Source organism: Triticum urartu, chromosome 5 (assembly GCF_003073215.2).
Source record: "Triticum urartu cultivar G1812 chromosome 5, Tu2.1, whole genome shotgun sequence".
Classification (NCBI taxonomy): domain Eukaryota; kingdom Viridiplantae; phylum Streptophyta; class Magnoliopsida; order Poales; family Poaceae; genus Triticum; species Triticum urartu.
In genome coordinates, this window is record NC_053026.1 from 520479861 (window position 1) to 520502219 (window position 22359).

General features: G+C 40.8%; 1 long non-coding RNA gene across 1 annotated transcript; it reads right to left on the bottom strand.

Annotated features, from left to right (window-relative positions):
• Positions 1 to 8748: 8748 nt before the first annotated feature.
• On the bottom strand, positions 8749 to 12476 carry LOC125510326. Its single transcript, XR_007284547.1, has 4 exons — positions 11856 to 12476; positions 10820 to 11729; positions 10143 to 10227; positions 8749 to 8991 (listed from the first exon to the last, which is right to left on the bottom strand). It is a non-coding gene; the product is annotated as an uncharacterized LOC125510326 (long non-coding RNA).
• Positions 12477 to 22359: the final 9883 nt, after the last annotated feature.

Below are 22359 nucleotides of genomic sequence, written 5' to 3' on the forward strand. Positions count from 1 at the left end.
TGGATATTTTTCATTATATAACTTGGCTTGTATATTCCAATGATGGGCTTTCTCAAATGGCCAAGGTGTTCATGAGCAAGCAAGTTGGATGCACACCCACTTAGTTTTCTTTTGAGCTTTCATACACTTATAGCTCTAGTACATCTGTTGCATGGCAATCCCTACTCCTTACGTTGATATCAATTGATGTCCATCTCTATAGCCCGTTGATTAGCCTCGTCAATGTGAGACTTTCTTCTTTTTGTCTTCTCCACACAACCTCCAACATCATATTCTATTCCACCCATAGTGTTATATCCATGGCTTATGCTCATGTATTGCATGAGAGTTGAAAAAACTGAAGCACGTTTAAAAGTATGAACCAATTACTCGTCTTGTCATCGGGATGGTGCGTGATAAATACTTTGTGTTAAGAAGATGGAGCATGACAAGACTATATGATTTTGCAGGGATAACTTTTTTGGCCATGATATTTTGAAAAGACATGATTGCTTTTTAGTATGCTTGAAGTATTATTGTTTTTATGTTAATATTAAAATTTTGGTTTTAATCTTATGGATCTGAATATTCATGGCACATAAAGAAATATTACATCATAAACATGTTAAGTAGCATTCCACATCAAAAATTCTGCTTTTATCATTTACCTACTCGAGGACGAGCAAGAATTAAGCTTGGGGGTGCTTAATACGTCTCCAATGTATCTATAATCTTTTATTGTTCCATGCGGTTATATTATCAATCTTGGATGTTTTATATGCATTATTATGCTATTTTACATCATTTTTAGGCACTAACTTATTAATTTAGTGCCAAGTGCCAGATGTTGTTTTTCCCTTGTTTTTGTCTTTACAGAAAATCAATACCAAATGGAGTCCAAATGGAACAAATTTTTTTGATGATTTTTCTTGGACCATAAGACACCCTGGAAGCTTTAGGAGGAGTCAAGAATAGCCATGAGGTGGCCACAAGCTCAGCGGCCGCACCCTAGGGGGTGCCCCCAGGCTTGTCCCCCCCCCCCCCCGTGGCACTTCCAACCATAATATTTCTTCTATAAATGCCCAAATATTCCCCGTAGACCAGAGGGCACACCAAAAATATTTTTCTACCGCCACAAGTTTCTGTCTTCGTGAGATCCCATCTGGGGACCTTTTTCGGTACTCTGCCGGAGGGGGATTCAATCATAGAGGGCTTCTACATCAACCTTGCTGCCCTTCCGATGATGTGTGGGTAGTTTAATTACCACATACCTATGGGTCCATCGCTAGTAACTAGATGGCATCTTCTCTCTCTTTGATCTTCAATACAATGTTCTCCTCGATGATCTTGGAGATCTATTCGATGTAATATTCTTTTGCGGTGTGTTTGTTGAGACCCGATGAATTGTGGGTTTATGATCAGATTATCTATGAATATTATTTGAGTCTTCTTAGAACTCTTTTATGCATGATTTATATAGCTTTGTATTTCTCTCTGATCTATGGATTTGGTTTGGCCAACTAGATTAATTTTTTTTTTGCAATGGGAGAGGTGCTTTGAAATGGGTTCAATCTTGTGGTGCTCAATCCCAGTGACAGAAGGGGACATGACACATATTTGTATTTTTGCCATTAAGGATAAAAAGATGGGGTTTGTTCATATTGATTGGAACTAGTGCTCTACATCTTGTCATCTTGCATAAGGCGTTACTCCGTTCTTGTTAACTTAGTACACTACATGCATGCTGTATAGCGGTCGATATGTAGAGTAAGAGCGGGAGATGTAGGCAGCAGTCAGTCTACTTGTCTCAGACGTGATTGATACGTGTCCATCGTATCTATATTTTTTTTATTGTTCCATGCCAATATTATACAACTTTTATATACTTTTGGCAACATTTTATACGGTTTTTGGGGAATAAGAGCAACTCTAGCAGACCCCGCATCCGCCCCAACCCGCAAAATAACCGCCAAAATGTGGGTAGGGGCGGAAAAACCTGCCCGATCAGACCCTGCATCCCTCCCCGGCCCGCAGAAAATTTTGAGGGGCGCGGCAAAATCCCGACCCAACCTGGGAATACACGGGTTTCCCCCTTGCGGCTTTGGTGCCCTGCATCACAGAGAAGCAGTTAGTGGGAGGGACATTTCAGCCCGCATGCTTTCCCCCCTCCTACCGCCGCCGACCGCCCTTGCTTCCGCCCGCCCGCCGCCGGCGATACCGGCCAAATCTGCGGGCGGAATCAGTCTGCAGGGCCGCCCCACACCCTCCCACAGTGAGATGCTGCGCCGACCCCCCTGATCCGACGAGAAGAGCCTCCCTTGTCGCTGCCACCGCCGGGGATCGACCACTATCGGGCCCGCCTTCTCGTCGCCGCCCAGGATCACCCGCCGCGTCCACCACCGGTTAGTGCGTTTTTTGTTTTTTTGCGAGCGGTATAGCTAATTTAATGCGCTGGTATGCATGTAGATGGAGTTGAGCCTGTGTGAGAAGTTCTTTCTCTCTGATTCGTCCGATTCGAACGACTCGGATGTTGAGACCATGCTTGCGAACTTTCGGCAGCAAACATTGGTCATGGCACTTGCCGTGAAGGAGCACAAAGACGAGTACCGGAGGAGGAGGCGAGGATCGATCATCGGTCGTCTTTGCATTCCCCGGAATCGTCATCTTGGGAACGAGATGTTGATGCAAGACTACTTCGTGAAGAATCCTACATATCCACCGCACCTCTTCCGGAGAAGGTATCGAATGCGCCGATCCCTCTTTGTCAAAATTGTTCAAGCTTGCGAGGCAAATTGCCGGTATTTTACTCAAAGAAGAAATGATGTGAGCTTAAAGGGATTTAGTGCATATCAAGAAATCTCTGCGGCAATGCGGGTGATTGCGTATGGTGATCCGGCTGACTATGCCGATGAGTACCTTCGCATTGGTGAAGATACTACAATTGAGTCTGTGCGTAGATTTGCAATGGTGATCATCCGTGTCTTTGGTCCTGAGTATCTTTGGGCACCCAACGAAGATGACACAAAGAAATTGATGGCAACTAATGAGAGGGGAGGTTGGCCTGGCATGCTAGGTAGCATTGATTGTATGCATTGGACTTGGAAAAATTGCCCCAAGGCATGGTAAGGAATGTATTATGGCAAGTCTCGTGATGCAACAATTGTGCTAGAGGTCGTAGCATCCGAGGATTTATGGATTTGGCATTGCTTTTTTGGTATGCCGGGCACTCTCGATGATATCAATGTGTTGCAATGGTCTCATTCGTTTGCTAGGCTAGCTAGTGGTGATGCTCCTGCTTGCAACTACACTATCAATGGGCATGAATACACAAAGGGGTACTATCTTGTAGATGGTATATACCCTCCTTGGTGCACATTTGTCAAAAGCATCACAGAACCCACAACTAAAAATCAATGTGAATTTGCAAGGGTGCAAGAGGCAGCCCAAAAAGACATTGAAAGAGCATTCGGTGTTTTGCAATCTAGGTTTGCCATTGTTCATGGTCCTGCTCATTTTTTGGATAATAAAACCTTGAAAAATATCATGACATGCTGCATTATCCTGCACAATATGATTCTTGAAGATGAGAGAGGAATGAACTTGGAATTCTTCTATGACAATGTGGGTAGTTGTGTCAAACCAGCTAGAGACCCTTACCGCATTAGAGCTTTTCTTCAAATATACAAGGAGATTGAAAATGCAAACACCCACTTTCAACTTCAGGAGGATCTCATTGAGCACCATTGGCAAAGGGCTGGACAGTGACTCATTTTTGTATTCATTTGTATTTGTATTCATGACAAGTTTTTTATTGCATTATTTAAGTTTGCTACGGTGATTTGAATAATTATTTGTAATGTGGATGATTATTGTATTATGTTTGATTTGAATAATTTAGTTTTGCTTTCGATTGTTGTATTATGTTGGATTTGATATTTGCGGGCCGATGAGATGCGGGATGCAGCGGCGCAAAGAGCAGACCCCGGAAAGCCGACCCGTACGTTTGAGGGGTCTGCATCTATGGCCGTCCGAGCCGGCCCGCAAAACCGGTTTTGCACGAACTGCAAACGCGTTTTCTGGGCAGGCGCGATGCGGGGTCTGCTAGAGTTACTCTAACATATTGATCCAGTGCCCAGTGCCAGTTCCTGTTTTTGCATGTTTTTTGCTTCGCATAATATCCATATGAAACAAAGTCCAAACGCGATAAAAATTTGCGGAGAATTATTTTGGAATATATGTGATTTTTGGGAGGTGGAATCAATGCAAAGGGAGGCCCACGACCTCCACAAGACACCATGGCGCTACCTCCACCCCTGGCGCGCGGTGGTGCCTTGTGGGCACCCCGTAAGTCGGTTGGATCTCTACTTCAAGCGCAAGGAAGCTTATATCTGGAAACAAATCATGTTAAAATCTCAGCACAATCAGAGTTGCGGATCTTCGGATATTTAAGAAATGGTTTTCTGCCAGAAAACAAAAACGCGAAACAGAAGAGAACAGAGGGGTAGATCCAATCTTGGAGGGGATCCCGCCCCTTCGCCACCATGGAGGCTATGGACCATAGGGGAAACCCTCCTCCCATCTAGGGGGAGGCCAAGGAAGAAGAAGAAGGAGGGGGGCTCTCTCCTCCTCTCTCCCGGTGGCACCGGAGTGCCACCGGGGCAAGGATCGTGACGGCGATCTACACCAATAACCTTGCTACCGTCAACACCAACTTTCTCCCCCTCTATGCAGTGGCGTAACCTCTCTATTCCCGCTGCAATCCTCTACTTAAACATGGTGCTCAACACTATATATTATTATACAATGATATATGGTTATCCTATGATGTTTGAGTAGATTTGTTTTGTCCTATGGGTTGATTGATGATCATGATTGGTTTGAGTTCTATATTTTATTTTAGTGCTGTCCTATGGTGCCTGATACATCTCCAACGTATCTATAATTTTTTATTGTTCCATGCCATTATATTATCAACCTTGGATGTTTTATATGCATTTATATGCTATTTTATATGATTTTTGGGACTAACCTACTAACCTAGAGCCTAGTGCCAGTTTCTGTTTTTTCCTTGTTTTGGAGTATCGCAGAAAAGGAAAATCAAATGGAGTCCAATTGACATGAAACTTCACGTAACTTATTTTTGGAACGGAAGCAATCTAGGAGACTTGGAGTAGACGTCAGGGAAGCTTCGAGGTGTCCATGAGGCAGGGAGGCGCGCCCTACCCCCGGGGCGCGCCCCCACCCTCGTGGGCCCCTCGTGGCTCCTCTGACCGACTTCTTTCGCCTATATATACCAATATACCCTAGAAACATCGAGGAGCAGAATAGATCGGGAGTTCCGCCACCAGAAGCCTCCGTAGCCACCGAAAACCAATCTAGACCCGTTCCGGCACCCTCCCGGAGGGGGGGGGGAATCCCTCTCCGATGGCCATCTTCATCATCCCGGTGCTCTCCATGACGAGGAGGGAGTAGTTCTCCCTCGGGGCTGAGGGTATGTACCAGTAGCTATGTGTTTGATCTCTCTCTCTCTCTCGTGTTCTTGAGGTGGTATGATCTTGATGTAACGGGAGCTTTGCTATTATAGTTGGATCTTATGATGTTTCTCCCCATCTACTCTCTTGTAATGGATTGAGTTTTCCCTTAGAAGTTATCTTATCAGATTGAGTCTTTAAGGATTTGAGAACACTTGATGTATGTCTTGCACGTGCTTATCTGTGGTGACAATGGGATATCATGTGATCCACTTGATGTATGTTTTGGTGATAAACTTGCGAGTTCGGTGACCTCGTGAACTTATGCATAGGGGTTGTCACACGTTTTCGTCTTGCCTCTCTGGTAGAAACTTTGGGGTACTCTTTGAAGTTCTTTGTGTTGGTTGAATAGATGAATCTGAGATTGTGTGATGCATATTGTATAATCATAGCCATGGATACTTGAGGTGACATTGGAGTATCTAGGTGACATTAGGGTTTTGGTTGATTTGTGTCTTAATGTGTTATTCTAGTACGAACTCTATGATGGATTAAACGGAAAGAATAGCTTCATGTTATTTTACTACAGACTCTTGAATAGATTGATCAGAAAGGATAATTTTGAGGTGGTTTCGTACCCTACAATAATCTCTTCGTTTGTTCTCCGCTATTAGTGACTTTGGAGTGACTCTTTGTTGCATGTTGAGGGATAGTTATATGATCCAATTATGTTATTATTGTTGAGAGAACTTGCACTAGTGAGAGTATGAACCCTAGTCCTTGTTTCCTAGCATTGCAATACCTTTTACGCTCACTTTTATCATTAGTTACCTTGCTGTTTTTATAATTTCAGATTAGAAAGATCTATATCTACCATCCATATTGCACTTGTATCACCATCTCTTCGCCGAACTAGTGCACGTATACAATTTACCATTGTATTGGGTGTGTTGGGGACACAAGAGACTCTTTGTTATTTGGTTGCAGGGTTGCTTGAGAGAGACCATCTTCATCCTACGCCTCCCACGGATTGATAAACCTTAGGTCATCCACTTGAGGGAAATTTGCTACTGTCCTACAAACCTCTGCACTTGGAGGCCCAACAACGTCTACAAGAAGAAGGTTGTGTAGTAGACATCAAAGCTCTTTTCTGGCGCCGTTGCCGTGGAGGTTAGCACTTGAAGGTATATCTTTAGATCTTGCAATCGAATATTTTTGTTTCTTGTTTTATCACTAGTTCAGTCTATAAAAGAAAACTATAAAAAAATGGAATTGAGTTTGCCTCATACGCTTCATCTTTTTAATATCTTCCGTGAGTATGATGGAAAGGAAAATTGTGCCAAAGTGTTAGAAGAATAATGCATTAAAATGTTTGGCACTAAATCTTTGGATGATGAGCATGATTGCAATGTTATTAGTATGAACTCTTTGAATATCCATAGTACTAATGATGATTGCACTAGTCATGATGAAAATATCTCTTATAAGCATGTCGATTTTTGTGGAGTGCATAGAGTTTGCAAGTACGTACAAATAGGGAAGATAGATTTTGCAAGAGGCATAAGTATTTGGAAACTAAATGGTTGCAAGAAAGGCTAGATGTTTGTGCTGAAAATATAAACTTTCTTAGCCATACTTGTGAACTTTGCAATGAACATGATCATTTCAGTACCCAATGCAAATTGTTTCATGATCGTATCGTGTCCAAAAATTGTGATGACTTGATTTCCCTTGCATCATAATGAACTTAGTTTTCTCCTGGGTTATGAAGAAATTAAACGTATATCTAAGGTTACTCCAGAATTTGCCCTTGATAGAGTTCTTAATTTTGATCTGGAGGAAATTTATATGTATTGTGCGGTGAATTGCATTGAAAATCCTTATATTGACAAGTATATAAAGAAAAGAAAAGAAATAGAAGATGAAGAGAATACTAATGAAAGGGAAGAGACTTCCCAATATCCTCCTGTTATTTCTTATGATGAATCAGGGAATGAGGAGGAGCTTTCTATTCAACCAATCTCATTAATAAGGAGCTCAAAAGAGAGGGTTAAACCCTGATGTGAAGAAGAAAAAGAAAAGAGGGAGAAGTAAAGGTAGAACAGTATCCCTCCCAAATGATGTTGCTCCTATTACTCATTGTGATGATGATAATTGCTATACTATTGGTGCTATCCATACTATTTATGATGAGAGTGATTATGCTTATGATATGAGAAGCCCCAAGCTTGGGATGCTTTGTTTGATGAGAATGACATGTTTTATAATATATTTGCTGCAATTAATGTTTGTCCCAAGCTTGGGGATGCTATGTTTAATGAAAATGATATTTTTAGCCTCCCAAGTTTCGATGAGAAAAGTTATTATGATGATAGAATGCCTCCTATTTATGATGATTATTGTGATGACACTTATGCTATAAAGAGTAGTGATGATTATATTTATAAAACTTGTCATGATTATGATTACCCTTTTTCTGAACACTACTCTTTTAACGTGGAAACAATTTATAGTATTCAAGTCTCTTATGATACTCCCACCATTCCGATTGAGAAGAATTTTGCTTATGTAGAGAATAGTAAATTTTCTATGCTTGTAGATCATGAAAAGAATGTTTTATGTGATGGTTATATTGTAGAATTCATTCATGATGCTACTGAAAATTATTATGAGGGAGGAACATATGCTTGTAGGACAGTACAAGAAATATGTCAACTTGTGACCCTCACTATTGGCTGCTGAAAGGTCATAGTTTTTCATTTGCGACCTTTTTGTGACCAAAAACAGAAGGTCAAAAGCTAGCGGTCGTAAACTGAAATTAGCGACCTTCTCTGTGAAAAGGTCGTAGACGTTTACGACCAAAACAGAAGGTCGTTGAACCCATGACCTTTTGTTTTGGTCACTGGCTATCTACCCAGGCCACGTCGGATCCGACGTGGCAATCTGACGTGGCAAAATTGTGACCAATTGAAAAGGTCGTTGATTAGAATCAGCCCGGTCCAGTTTGGTGTTTTAGATGGGCCGAGCCCAACAATTCAGCCTTTTTATATATTTTTTCTTATTAATTTTGGTCAGCTATATGGGCAAGGCCCTACAATTCAGCCTTTTTATTTTCTGGGCCTAGGCCATTTCACAGTCCTTCTCATTAAGCCTTTTGTTACTAGTTTTTCATAAATGCACAATTTTCCAGCCCACTATTGTTTGGGCCACAGCCTTTTTAGACCCGTAATATAACTTGGTCCAGTAGAACGTGTTCATTCTTTTTCATTCATAGATTTCAATTTTACACATTTCAACAGAAAACAATAAATGATTCTGGATTAAATTATTAAATACAGAATCATTCGCTCAAATATTCACAACATCACATGCATGTTTGCATGGCCAACAACATATACACGGTGGCAAACTAGCAACATCAACAACATCAAATATTCAAAACATGGTGGCAAACTAGCAACATCAACTAAAACTGTGGTGTGCATCTCGAGGCTTCCTTGATCTTCTGTCACAACACCAGCATCCTCAACAACATTAGATCCTGATGTACATCATAAACTATTAGTGAGATACATTGGGAGTTAAATTATTGCCAATACAAAATATTGAGACAATTATACGCACATGCCCAAATGCTTGAGTTCATTAAACACTAAGCAAGGCATAGCAAAAATTCCAACAACTTGACAGCAACACATTAACCTGTTGTTCTACACTTCCACTACAACATTCAAGCTCATGTTAGGCACCAACAATACTAACCTATAGGTACCAGCATGGTATATTGGTACAAGTGCATGTCATGCAATGAACGTCACCATAACACATTCACCTGAAGAAAAGTATTGTACTATTCTACTACCACGACCATCCATTCAACTGACATCATCTAACAATACTAGTAAGCCCACACGGACTAACATCACAAGGCAGGAGAGACTAAAGGGAATCAAGGCCTGACGATGATAGTGTTGACAATGATCTGATTGGAATTATCAAGTAGAGCAAAACAGCAGCTTGACCATCAGGTCGCAGCCCTAAAGAAAGAAAGAACCAATAGGGTCAGCTACTTATTTATTCAGAATGAGAGTTTAACAATCATCAGAAAACTAAAGATAGTGCTCTGCCAACTAAATAACACATGATTCAGTCACACGGTATAATTCTAACTATAATATAAAAACAGAACTAAAGAGACTACATATTTAGAACTCAACTAATAAGTGGGAATGATCCAATATGATGCAAACAACTGATTTTATATGTTGATGTTACAAAAGGAAGTGTATAAAACAAACTGCAGCAAACAAGCTTTGATTTATTGCTCCAAATAGAGGACCCTGGGATTGGGGTGCTGATCACATAAGTAAATAAATAGTAGTACATCCCCAAAACCTTAAATATGGCATCAACTTCTGAGATCACAAAGGTAAATGAACAATAGTATATGTCTGAATATATAGCATCACACACAAGGTCTAAATTTATACTATGTTCCTTTAGTAGCAAGAGCCGGTTCATGTCTAGCTCGTATTGCCGATAACTAGTTCATTTTTCACACAAAAAATAGGATTGCAGTATATACTCACAGCATGTAAGAATGCTTTGATTAATAGACTAATCAACCATCAACTAACACTTCACAGTACCAACTAACACTTCACAGTACCAAAAAAATTGGGTGGCGCTCACCACTTTGGATGTGCAGCAGCCATGAGGGCTTCTTCCAGTTCCACCTGCAACAGCGGCAGCGGCGACGGCGACAGCTTCTACAGATCTGAGACACAAAACAAAACGCAGGCAGGAGGAATCAGAGGGAGGGGAGATGAAGAACAGGGCATGCATTTATATGATGGCAGTACATGACTACATATGAAACAAACAACAGTCCATACTTGCATCATCATGTGTATAACAGAATCACGGTGGCCTCTACAGACAACACTACTAGAGTAGAGAGCCAAACATAATAATTCTACCAGGATATGATGTAAACACAAAGTCACACCATTGACAGATTAAGACTTACAACATGTTTGGTGGCTTAGTGGGCAGATGTATGCATGCACAAAAGGGGGGACAATTTTTCAATCAAACTGAAGAAAAACGCACATCATTTAGTAACCAGTACAGGGCATGCATGGTGTAACAGTGAGTAATCAATAGCATTTCAGAGTTGTGCAGTTAATAGTGCGTCGTCCTCTGTTTACCACCCCACACATGGGCATGAGAAAATTGCTAAAAACCACTGATCTTGTGCTAATCTACCTGGAAGATATGGCAAGCAGTGGATATGAAACAAACAGGGCTCCACACATGCACATGAAGGCCTGCAGTACAAGGGGGTTCGGAGGAGGTGGGAATCATACCAAGCAGCAGTGTGGCCGGACTCTACCCAGCAGCAGCAGTAGGCCTGGTCTGGTGCGTCCACATAAGGGGCGACAGTATGAGTAACCTCCTGGTTCCTCAGCCGCCTTGTTAGGGCTTCAGGGTGGCAGGCCAGGCCGTCCCTTGTCGATGGGCGTCATCGTCCACAGCCATCTCTAGCCACTCCATGGCGCCGGGGCAGGGGATGAAGCGGCCATCGCGTCCATGGCGCACCGCACCAAATGAATGAGGACTGACTCCTAGAACAATCAGAGAATGAATGAATGAATGTGAAAGGCATAACAACACTCATTAGTACAACAAGATGCATTATCCTACTATTACTAGTACAACAAGATGCAGGTGGCATAGTTAATGAAGAAATATTATTCATTATCCTGCTACAACTAGTACAACAATGTATGTAGTAACACCAGACACATTACACCTAAAGAATTATTATTCGTTCAAGAGACTAAAAATTATACATACATGCCCAAATTCTGGTAACCACATGCCTCAATGCAGTAAATAATAAGCATGATACATAGTAAAATTTTGACACAACCAGAACTGAGATCACTCACTCCTTCAATGACCCACACTAACTTTTTTACACAACCAGGCAACCAAATCCAATACAGGCAGACTAGACTGACTAAGAAATTAACCACTCCAAAAAGGGGCAAGCCATACAACACGTACAGAATTAGTAGTAATCTATTGGTAGTGACCCAGTTGCCATAGGAGTTCAAGCTTGGAATTGCAGGCTTCCAATTCACGATCCTACCTTGAGAATGGCAAGGCAACATACACTACAAAGCAACCTGTTGTCTTTGGAAATCAGACATCACCTTTGCCAGGGGAGACGTTGAGCCACTGACGCCATGATCATCTGTTCACTAGCGAAACCTAGGTGAAGGAAAACCCAGCAAGAGAAAGCAATCAGTAACCTAGGTGTGGAGAGAGCAGAGCTGCAGCTGGAGTAGGTACTGCTTCCATGCCATGCGGGAGGGAGAGACGGAGATAATAAGTTACCTGATCTGAAGCTCCTGGTGCTCCTCGGTGCCATCGTTGTCGAGGACGAGCGGATCCGGAGGCGTTGCTGTCGAAGATGAGGGGATCCAGTGGCGGCCTTGTCGGAGAGGCGAGGATCCACTGGTGGAGAGGAGCTGATCCGGCGGCGGCCTTGTCATGGAGGAGGATCTCATGCGCGCCACCACCACCGCCGAGGATGTTCATCTCAGCCATGCGCAACGAAGAGATCCACCCCACCACCGAAACCCTAGTGGGAGGAAGTGATGCGGGCGACCACATGAGGCGGGGTAAAGCAAATCGACGCGGTGGTGAAGAAAGAGCGCAGCGAGAGGAAGCTGTGGGTAGGCTTGGCGACGCTGGAGGATGCCGGAATCAAGCGGGATCTGTAGGTCATTGTGGGAGAGGGAGAGATGAGCGAAAGAGGGGTCGCCTGAGGTGGGAGGAGAGAGAGATGGATGGGTGGTGGCTCTGCCTAAGGTGGGAGGAGAGGGAGAGGCCACCGGCCGGTGAGGTTTGGATGGGTGGCGGCGGCGATGTGGGAGATGAGGGGAGGGATGGGATCGAGGAGAGGAGGGGGATGAGGCGGAGGACGGGATCGGGAGGGGGCGGCGGCGGTGAGGAGATGGGGGATCAGAGCTTGGATTTGGGCTGCGGGTGGGGTATCTCCTTTTCAGTTTTTTCTTTTTTTCTGTAGATAGATGGATAGATGTGGGATGGAGAGATGGACGGATGGGCACCATGTCATCGATCCGTGCGAAGAGTTTTGATTGGTTTGGAAAAATCAGTGATTTAAGTAGTTTTCAAGTACTAAAAATACATTGATTTTGTGAAGTAGCTATCAAAAATATATTGCAAAAGGGCATCACACAAATTTTCACTAGATTTATACCACATTTTATGGATAAGGACCAATTTGTATGCATTTCTGATCTTTCTAGCTATTTTTAATCATTTTCTGAGTGGCAAAAATGGGGTTTTTTGTGAAGAACCTACCAAATATTTGTTGCAAAATTGGACTCCATCAATTTTCTAAAATACTAGGCCATATTTAATGCACATTGACCAAATGGTTGGATGTCAAAAGTTTTCATCGACCTCTCATGAAAAAGACAAATTTCTGCCGGTTCAGTTGGAAGCGGGTCAAATTTGAATTGCAGCCGCCTCATAGTTTGCTCTTTATTTTTTCAAAAAAATCATTTCTAGATACATAAGTATCTAATTAATCAGATATACATCAAAAGTATTCCTAGATTCAACCGTAGCTATGACCGGTCAAGCCCGTTGTTTTGACCGCATTTTGAAGCGGGCATAAGAAATTCAAAAAAAAATCAAAAAATTGGAAAACCTTCGCATTGTGTCATTATATGTGACCAAGTTTCCAGAAAAAATAATAAACTTGGTAATTATTTTAAAAAAGTGTTCTTAGAAATGAGCTATCATGCATGAAGATTCATGGCTTTCAAGCCAAATGATCAATCTTATGGCCACATTCATGGCATAGTTTGTTCAAATGATCTCATATTGTACACAAGGGTGCATCTTGGAATTACAAACAATGTTTCCTAAGGGAGTTTTCATTTTCTTTGCACTGAAAATTCATTTTCCATTTCCCGAGTGCCCGAATTGAGTTCTTTTTGTGAAGGACCTACCATATATTTGTTGCAAGATTGGACCAAATCAATTTTCTAAAATACTACGCCATATTTGATTCACAATTGACCAAATGGTTGCGTGTCAAAATCCTTGATCCTCCTCTGGTGAAAAAGACAAATTCCTGCCGATTCAGCAGGAAGCGGGTCAAATTTGAATTGCAGCTGCCTCATAGTTTGCTCTTTATTTTTACAAAAAATCATTTCTAGATACATAAGTATCTATTTAATCAGAGAAACATCAAAGTTTTCCAAGATTCAACCACTATCTAGGAACGGTCAAACCTGCTGTTTTGATCGCATTTCGAAACGGGCATAAAAATTCAAAAAAAATCAAAAAATTGGAAAACCTTCGCATTGTGTCATTATATGTGACCAAGTTTCCAGGAAAAATAATAAACATGTAATACGGTAATTATTTTAAAAAAGTGTTCTTAGAAATGAGCTATGGTGCGTGAAGATTCAGGGCTTTCAAGCCAAATGATCAATCTTGTGGCCACATTCATGGCATAGTTTGTTCAAATGATCTCATATTGTGCACAAGGGATGCATCTTGGAATTCCAAACAATGTTGCCTAAGGGAGTTTTTATTTTCTTTGCACGGAAAATTCATTTTCCATTTCCTGAGTGCCCGAATTGAGTTCTTTTTCTGAAGGACCTACCATATATTTGTTGCAAAATTGGACCGAATCAATTTTCAAAAATACTAGGCCATATTTGATTCATAATTGACCAAATGGTTGGGTGTGAAAAGCCTTGATCCACCTCTGGTGAAAAAGACAAATTCCTGCCGATTCAGTAGGAAGCGGGTCAAATTTGAACTGCAGCTGCCTCATAGTTTGCTCTTTATTTTTTCAAAAAATCATTTCTAGGTACATAAGTATCTATTTAATCAGAGAAACATCAAAAAAATTCCAAGATTCAACCACTAGCTAGGAACGGGCAAACCCGCCGTTTTGATCGCATTTCGAAACGGGCATAAAAAATTCAAAAAATCAAAAAATTGGAAACCTTCGCATTGTGTCATTATATGTGACCGAGTTTCCAGGAAAAATAATAAAATTGTAATAAGGCAATTATTTTAAAAAAGTGTTCTCAGAAATGAGGTATCATGCGTGAAGATTCAGGGTTTTCAAGCCAAATGATCAATCTTACGGCCACATTCATGGCATAGTTTGTTCAAATGATCTCTTATTGTGCTCAAGGGTGCATCTTGGAATTCCAAACAATGTTGCCTAAGGGAATTTTCAGTTTCTTTGCACGGAAAATTTATTTTCCATTTTTTGAATGCCTAAAATGAGTTTTTTTTGTGAAGGAGCTACCATATATTTGTTGCAAATTGGACCAAATAATTTTTATAAAATATTAGGCCATATTTAATGCATAATTGAAAAAATGGTTTGGTGTCAAAAGTTTTGATCCACCACTTGTGAAAAAGACAAATTTCTGTCGTTTCAGCAGGAAGCGGGTCAATTTCGAACTGCATCTACCTTATAGTTTGCTCTTTATTTTTTATAAAAATCATTTCTAGGTATATAAGTATCTATTTAATCATAAATACATGGTTTGGTTGCGATACATCGAGGTTTGGATGGTGGTCGAGGGCCCCAACTCCAGAGCGCGTAAACTCGCATGCCCACCGCGTGGTCAACGCGTGGCTATGGCGTTGGCATGTGTTCTGGGCGGCCTAGGCATGTCTAGGGGGTTGGTTACTCCCCAGGCAGGTGCTAGGAAGAAAATTACAACATAAGATTCTCACGAGGAGACCGAACTATGCTCAAACATGAATTAGCAGTCAAGTGTTTGATTAGCGATACGGGAAATGCATATGGCCAATGGGTGTGAGTTTTGGTTGAGGATGATCATCTACTAAGAAGACTGTCTTCACAATTTTTTAGCTCAAAAGGAGGATCCTAGGTGGTACTTGCTTTGCAAAGTACCACTCTGGACATAAATATGAATGTTGAAGCTGGGCTCAAATAAGAAATGGATTGAGCTGAAATTTGGTGGGGGTGGTTATTTGGGCATAGGAAAGCACTGTAGAAAATTGGTACCATTTGGACATGCCAAAGTGGTACTTCGTTAACAATGCTATTCCCTGGACAGAAACTTGGGAAAATTAGCGAGAGAAATTGGATAAATGAAATGAGCTCAAATTTGGTGTAGGTAAGTTACATAGGTATGGTCATGCCCTGGTAAATTTTCAGATCATTTGGGTAAGCATAGCTACTACTTACTTCACAAAGCTTCTCTCGAGATAGAAACTTTGGAAATTTCCTGAGAAAGATTTACCAGGCAAATGGAGCTAAATATTATCATGTGGCAATGATTTGGGTATGGAAGAGTGCCCAAAAAGTTTGAGGGTAATAGGAGGGATCTGGATAACACTTGCTTTGCAATGTGCCAATCTGGCCATAAAATATAGATTGAACCTGGGCTCACATAGATGATTTGACTGAGCTGCAATTTGGAGGAGGGTGAGAATTTGGGCATATGAAAGAACCGTATAAATTTCATGTCATTTGGATATATAAAAATGGTACTTCCATCACAATGCTTCTAGGTGAAAAAAAACTTTGGAAATTTGCCGAGGAAGATTTACTGGGCAAATGGAGCTGAATTTTGTCATGAGGCAATGATTTGGATAGGAAAGACTGCCCAAAATTTTTGAGGGCAATCAAGAATATATAAATAACACTTCTTTCAAGTATTATTGTGAACATAACAGGAAAATGAATATTGTTGAATTATTTTTGAACTAGGCAAGGAAGGTTTTTTACATATTTGACTAAGATATGACCCAAAGAATTTACGAGATTTTTTTGGGAATTTTGGGAATGACAGAAATATAGGTTGCTTCACAACCTAGGGTAAAAACTGCCACATGGACATGACACATAGGCAAAACTGATGAGGTGGCGCCTAGTCATAGCAACCCACCACAATTTATAAGGTTATGACCATCTATATTGGTCATGATCAGCTAGAAATAAGGCAGCGGACCAGTGCTATCTGCTTTATGACCATTTCGTGTAAGGAAATTACGACCTTTCTGACCAAAATGGTCGTTATAGTTTAGGGTTTGGAGCCCCCTGAACAGCTTTTGACCAATTGGTCTCAAACGGTCTAAGATATATGACCAATTCTTCCAAGGTCACTGACAGAAGGTCACTAGTTGACATATTTCTTGTAGTGGGAATTGCAATAATATCAAGTTTCCTCTCTATGTGTTGAAAATCTTGAAGCTATGCTTGTTTTACCTTCCTATGCAAGTTGATTCTTGTTCCCATAAGTTTTTTGCTCACAAAATCCCTATGCATAGGAAGTGAGTTAGACTTAAATGTGCTAGTCATATTCTTCATGATGCTCTCTTTATGTTACAATTCTTATCTTTTATGTGAGCATCATTGAAATCATGATGCCTAGCTAGGGGCGTTAAACGTTAGCGCTTGTTGGGAGGCAACCCAATTTTATTTCTGTTCCTTGATTTTTGTTCCTGTTTAGTAATAAATAATTTATCCATCCTCTGTTATGATTGTGTTTTTATGTTTTAATTAGTGTTTGTGCCAAGTAAAGCCTTTAGGATCTTCTTGGGTGATTGTTATTTGATCTTGCTGTAAAAAACAGAAAGTATGTGCTCACGAGAATAATTTTCATTTTCACCAGAGAGCGATAAAATACCTATTCCACTTGCAGTAGATTAATAAACAAATTTCCTAGGACTTCCTAATTTCTCAGGATTTTTGGAGTTACAGAACTATTAGAAACCAACAGATTACTACAGACTGTTCTGTTTTTGACAGATTCTATTCTCTATGTGTTGTTGGCTTATTTTGATGAATCTAGGAGTAGTATCGGAGGGTATGAACCATAGATAAGTTGGAATACAGTAGATATTACACCAATATGAATTTGGAATGAGTTCACAACAATACTTAAGTGATGATTTATTTTCTTATACTAACGGAGCTTACGAGTTTTCTGTTAAGTTTTGTGTTGTGAAGTTTTCAAGTTTTGGGTAAAGATTCAATGGACTATGGAATAAGGAGTGGCAAGAGCCTAATCTTGGGGATTCCCAAGGCAACCCAAGGCAATATTCAAGGAAAACCAAGAGCCTAAGCTTTGGGATGCCCCGGAAGGCACCCCCTATTTCATCTTCGTTCATCGGTAACTGTACTTGGACCTATATTTTTATTCACCACATGATATGTGTTTTGCTTGGAGTGTCATTTTATTTTATTTTGTTTTGCTTGATGTTTGAATAAAATACCAAGATCTGAAATTATTAAATGTTAGAGAGTCTTCATATAGTTTCATAATTATTCGACTACTCATTGATCTTCACTTATATCTTTCGGAGTAGTTTGTTGTTGCTCTAGTGCTTCACTTATATCTTTTTAGAGCACGGTGGTGGTTTTATTTCATAGAAATAGATGAACTCTCATGCGTCACTTATATTATTTTGAGAGTCGTAAACAGCATGGTAATTTGCTTTGGTTATGAATTTAGTCCTAATTAATATGTGGGCATCCAAGAGGGATATAATAAAAACTTTCATATAAAGTGCATTGAATACTATGAGAAGTTTGATACTTGATGATTGTTTTGAGATATGAGGATGGAAATATTAGAGTCATGCTAGTGAGAAGTTGTGAATTTGAGAGATACTTGTGTTAAAGTTTGTGATTCCCGTAGCATGCATGTATGGTGAACCGTTATGTGATGAAGTCGGAGCATGATTTATTTATTGATTGTCTTCGTTATGAGTGGCGGTCAGGGACGAGCGATGGTCTTTTCCTACCAATCTATCCCCCTAGGAGCATGCGCGTAGTACTTTGTTTCGATGACTAATAGATTTTTGCAATAAGTATGTGAGTTCTTTATGACTAATGTTGAGTCCATGGGTTATACGCACTCTCACCCTTCCACCATTGCTAGCCTCTCTAGTACCGCGCAGCTTTCGCCGGTACCATACACCCACCATATACCTTCCTCAAAACAGCCACCATACCTACCTATTATGGCATTTCCATAGCCATTCCGAGATATATTTCCATGCAACTTACCACCGTTCCGTTTGTTATGACACGTTACATCATTGTCATATTGCTTTGCACGATCATGTAGTTGACATCATACTTGTGGCAAATCCATCTTTGTAATTCTTTCATACATGTCACTCATGAGTCATTGCACATCCCGGTACACCGCCGGAGGCATTCATATAGACTCATATCTTGTTCTAAGTATCGAGTTGTAATTCTTCAGTTGTAAGTAAATATAAGTGTGATGATCATCATTATTAGAGCATTGTCCAAGTGAGGAAAGGATGATGGAGACTATGATTCCCCCAAAAACCGGGATGAGACTCCGGACGAAAAAAAGAAAAAAAAAGAAAGGCCAAAAAAAAGAAGGCCCAAAAAAACAAAAAAAATAATGAGAGAAAAAGAGAGAAGGGACAATGCTACTATCGTTTTACCACACTTGTGCTTCAAAGTAGCACCATGATCTTCATGATAGAGAGTCTCCAATGTTGTCACTTTCATATACTAGTGGGAATCTTTCATTATAGAACTTGGCTTTTATATTCCAATGATGGGCTTCCTCAAAATGCCCTAGGTCTTCATGAGCAAGCGAGTTGGATGCACACCCACTTAGTTTCTTTTTGAGCTTTCATACACTTATAGCTCTAGTGCATCCGTTGCATGGCAATCCCTACTCACTCACATTGATATCTATTGATGGGCATCTCCATAGCCTGTTGATACGCCTAGTTGATGTGAGACTATCTTATCCTTTTTGTCTTATCCACAACCACCACTCTATTCCACCTATAATGCTATATCCATGGCTCACGCTCATGTATTACGTGAAGATTGAAAAAGATTTAGAACAACAAAAGTATGAAACAATTGCTTGGCTTGTCATCGGGGTTGTGCATGATTTAAATATTTTGTGTGATGAAGATAGAGCATAGCCAGACTATATGATTTTGTAGGGATAGCTTTCTTTGGCCATGTTATTTTGAGAAGACATGATTGCTTTGTTAGTATGCTTGAAGTATTATTGTTTTTATGTCAATATTAAACTTTTGTCTTGAATCTTATGGATCTGAATATTCTTGCCACAATAAAGAGAACTACATGTATAAATATGTTAGGTAGCATTCCACATCAAAAATTCTGTTTTTATCATTTACCTACTCGAGGACGAGCAGGAATTAAGCTTGGGGATGCTTGATATGTCTCCAACATATCTATAATTTTGATTGTTCCATGCTATTATATTATCAACCTTGGATGTTTTATATGCTATTTTATATGATTTTTGGGACTAACCTATTAACCTAGAGCCTAGTGCCAGTTTCTATTTTTTCCTTGTTTTAGAGTATCACAAAAAAGGAAAATCAAACGGAGTCCAATTGACCTGAAACTTCACGAAACTTATTTTTGGAACAGAAGCAATCCAGGAGACTTGGAGTAGACGTCAGGGAAGCTTCGAGGTGGCCACGAGGTAGGGAGCCGCGCCCTACCCCCTGGGCGCGCCTCCCACCCTCGTGGGCCCCTCGTGGCTCCCCTGACCGACTTGTTTCGCCTATATATATATCAATATATCCTAGAAACATCAAGGAGCAGAATAGATCGGGAGTTCCGCCGCCAGAAGCCTCCGTAGCCACCGAAAACCAATCTAGACCTGTTCCGGCACCCTGCCGGAGGGGGGAATCCCTCTCCGGTGGCCATCTTCATCATCCCGGTGCTCTCCATGACGAGGAGGGAGTAGTTCTCCCTCGGGGCTGAGGGTATGTACTAGTAGCTATGTGTTTGATCTCTCTCTCTCTCTCTCTCTCGTGTTCTTGAGGTGGTACGATCTTGGTGTATCGCGAGCTTTGCTATTATAGTTGGATCTTATGATGTTTCTCCCCCTCTACTCTCTTGTAATGGATTTAGTTTTCCCTTTGAAGTTATCTTATCGGATTGAGTCTTTAAGGATTTGAGAACACTTGATGTATGTCTTGCACGTGCTTATCTGTGGTGACAATGGGATATCATGAGATCCACTTGATGTATGTTTTGATGATCAACTTGCGAGTTCCATGACCTCGTGAACTTATGCATAGGGGTTGGACACATTTTCGTCTTGACTCTCCGGTAGAAACTTTGGGGCACTCTTTGAAGTTCTTTGTATTGGTTGAATAGATGAATCTGAGATTGTGTGATTGATACATCTCCGTTGTATCTACTTTTCCAAACACTTTTGCCCTTGTTTTGGACTCTAACTTGCACGATTTGAATGGAACTAACCCAGACTGACGCTGTTTTCAGCAGAATTGCCATGGTGTTATTTTTGTGCAGAAATAAAAGTTCTCGGAATGACCTGAAAATAAACGGAGAATTATTTTGGAATATATAAAAAATACTGGAAGGAAGATCCACGTCAGGGGGGCCTCCACCTGTCCACGAGGGTGGGGGGCGTGCCCCTGCCTCGTGGGCCCCCTGACGCTCCACCGACCTCAACCTTGACTCCATATATTCACTTTCTTGGAGAAAAATCCAGAGAGAAGGATTCATCGCGTTTTACAATGTGGAGCCGCCGCCAAGCCCTAAACTCTCTTGGGAGGGCTGATCTGGAGTCCGTTTGGGGCTCCAGAGAGGGGAATCCGTCGCCATTGTCATCATCAACCATCCTCCATCACCAATTTCATGATGCTCACCGCCGCGCGTCAGTAATTCCATCGTAGGCTTGCTGGACGGTGATGGGTTGGATGAGATTTATCATGTAATCGAGTTAGTTTTGTTAGGGTTTGATCCCTAGTATCCACTATGTTCTAAGATTGATGTTGCTATGACTTTGCTCTGCTTAATGCTTGTCACTAGGGCCCGAGTGCCATGATTTCAGATCTTGACCTATTATGTTTTCATCAATATATGAGAGTTCTTGATCCTATCTTGCAAGTCTATAGTCACCTACTATGTGTTATGATCCGGCAACCCCGAAGTGACAATAATCGGGACCACTCCCGGAGATGATCGTAGTTTCACTACAACATGACCTCCCCTATAGCAATGTTTTTTTTCTGCATCTAAATGTCCATATATTCGTTGTTAGTGTTCTTACCAACGGTTTGGAATGCGTAGCCTTATCCAGTGTTGCTAGCACATAGTGCAACGCTTATACTGCCGTTGGTAAAAGGGACCGTTGCAAGAATGCAACACATAAGACATACTTGCGCAACACTTATATACGTTGGCGCTTAATGCATAGGAATCAAGATCCAATTGCTTGGAAACAAAGAATTTGCAACGCTTCATGTGTTCGTATATATAATGTGAATATATTGCCAACAATTAAATTAACTCTCCATGTAATAGTGATAATTATGTATTTCAAGTGAACAGAAAACAAAAGAATATACTCACAAGAGGAAGAAATTATATATTAGATAAATCTATTGGATTACAATAGTTGATATTACACGAGGAACATCATCCAAATGTGATGCGTAATCTAAATATTTTCTTGACACTGAAACTTAAACTGAAAGCATATGTCAACATCCGTACAACTTATCTAAAACTGAACCGGGGAACATCATCCCTACAACTTAACCAAACTAAAAGCCTCCATCATCATCATTACCATCATCATGAACATGAGCATGAACATCGTCACTGCAGTATACTTGCCACGCACCCATATGATCATCCATTTAAATTTTGAATCTACAGACAAAAAAACACAAATTAACTGTTAATACACAATGCATTGACATGATGCAAGAAGTGAGAGAGGCAGGATATTAGCCATTGTATCTGTTGGTATATCTCTATATGCAAACTCCAGAAATTCATCTACAC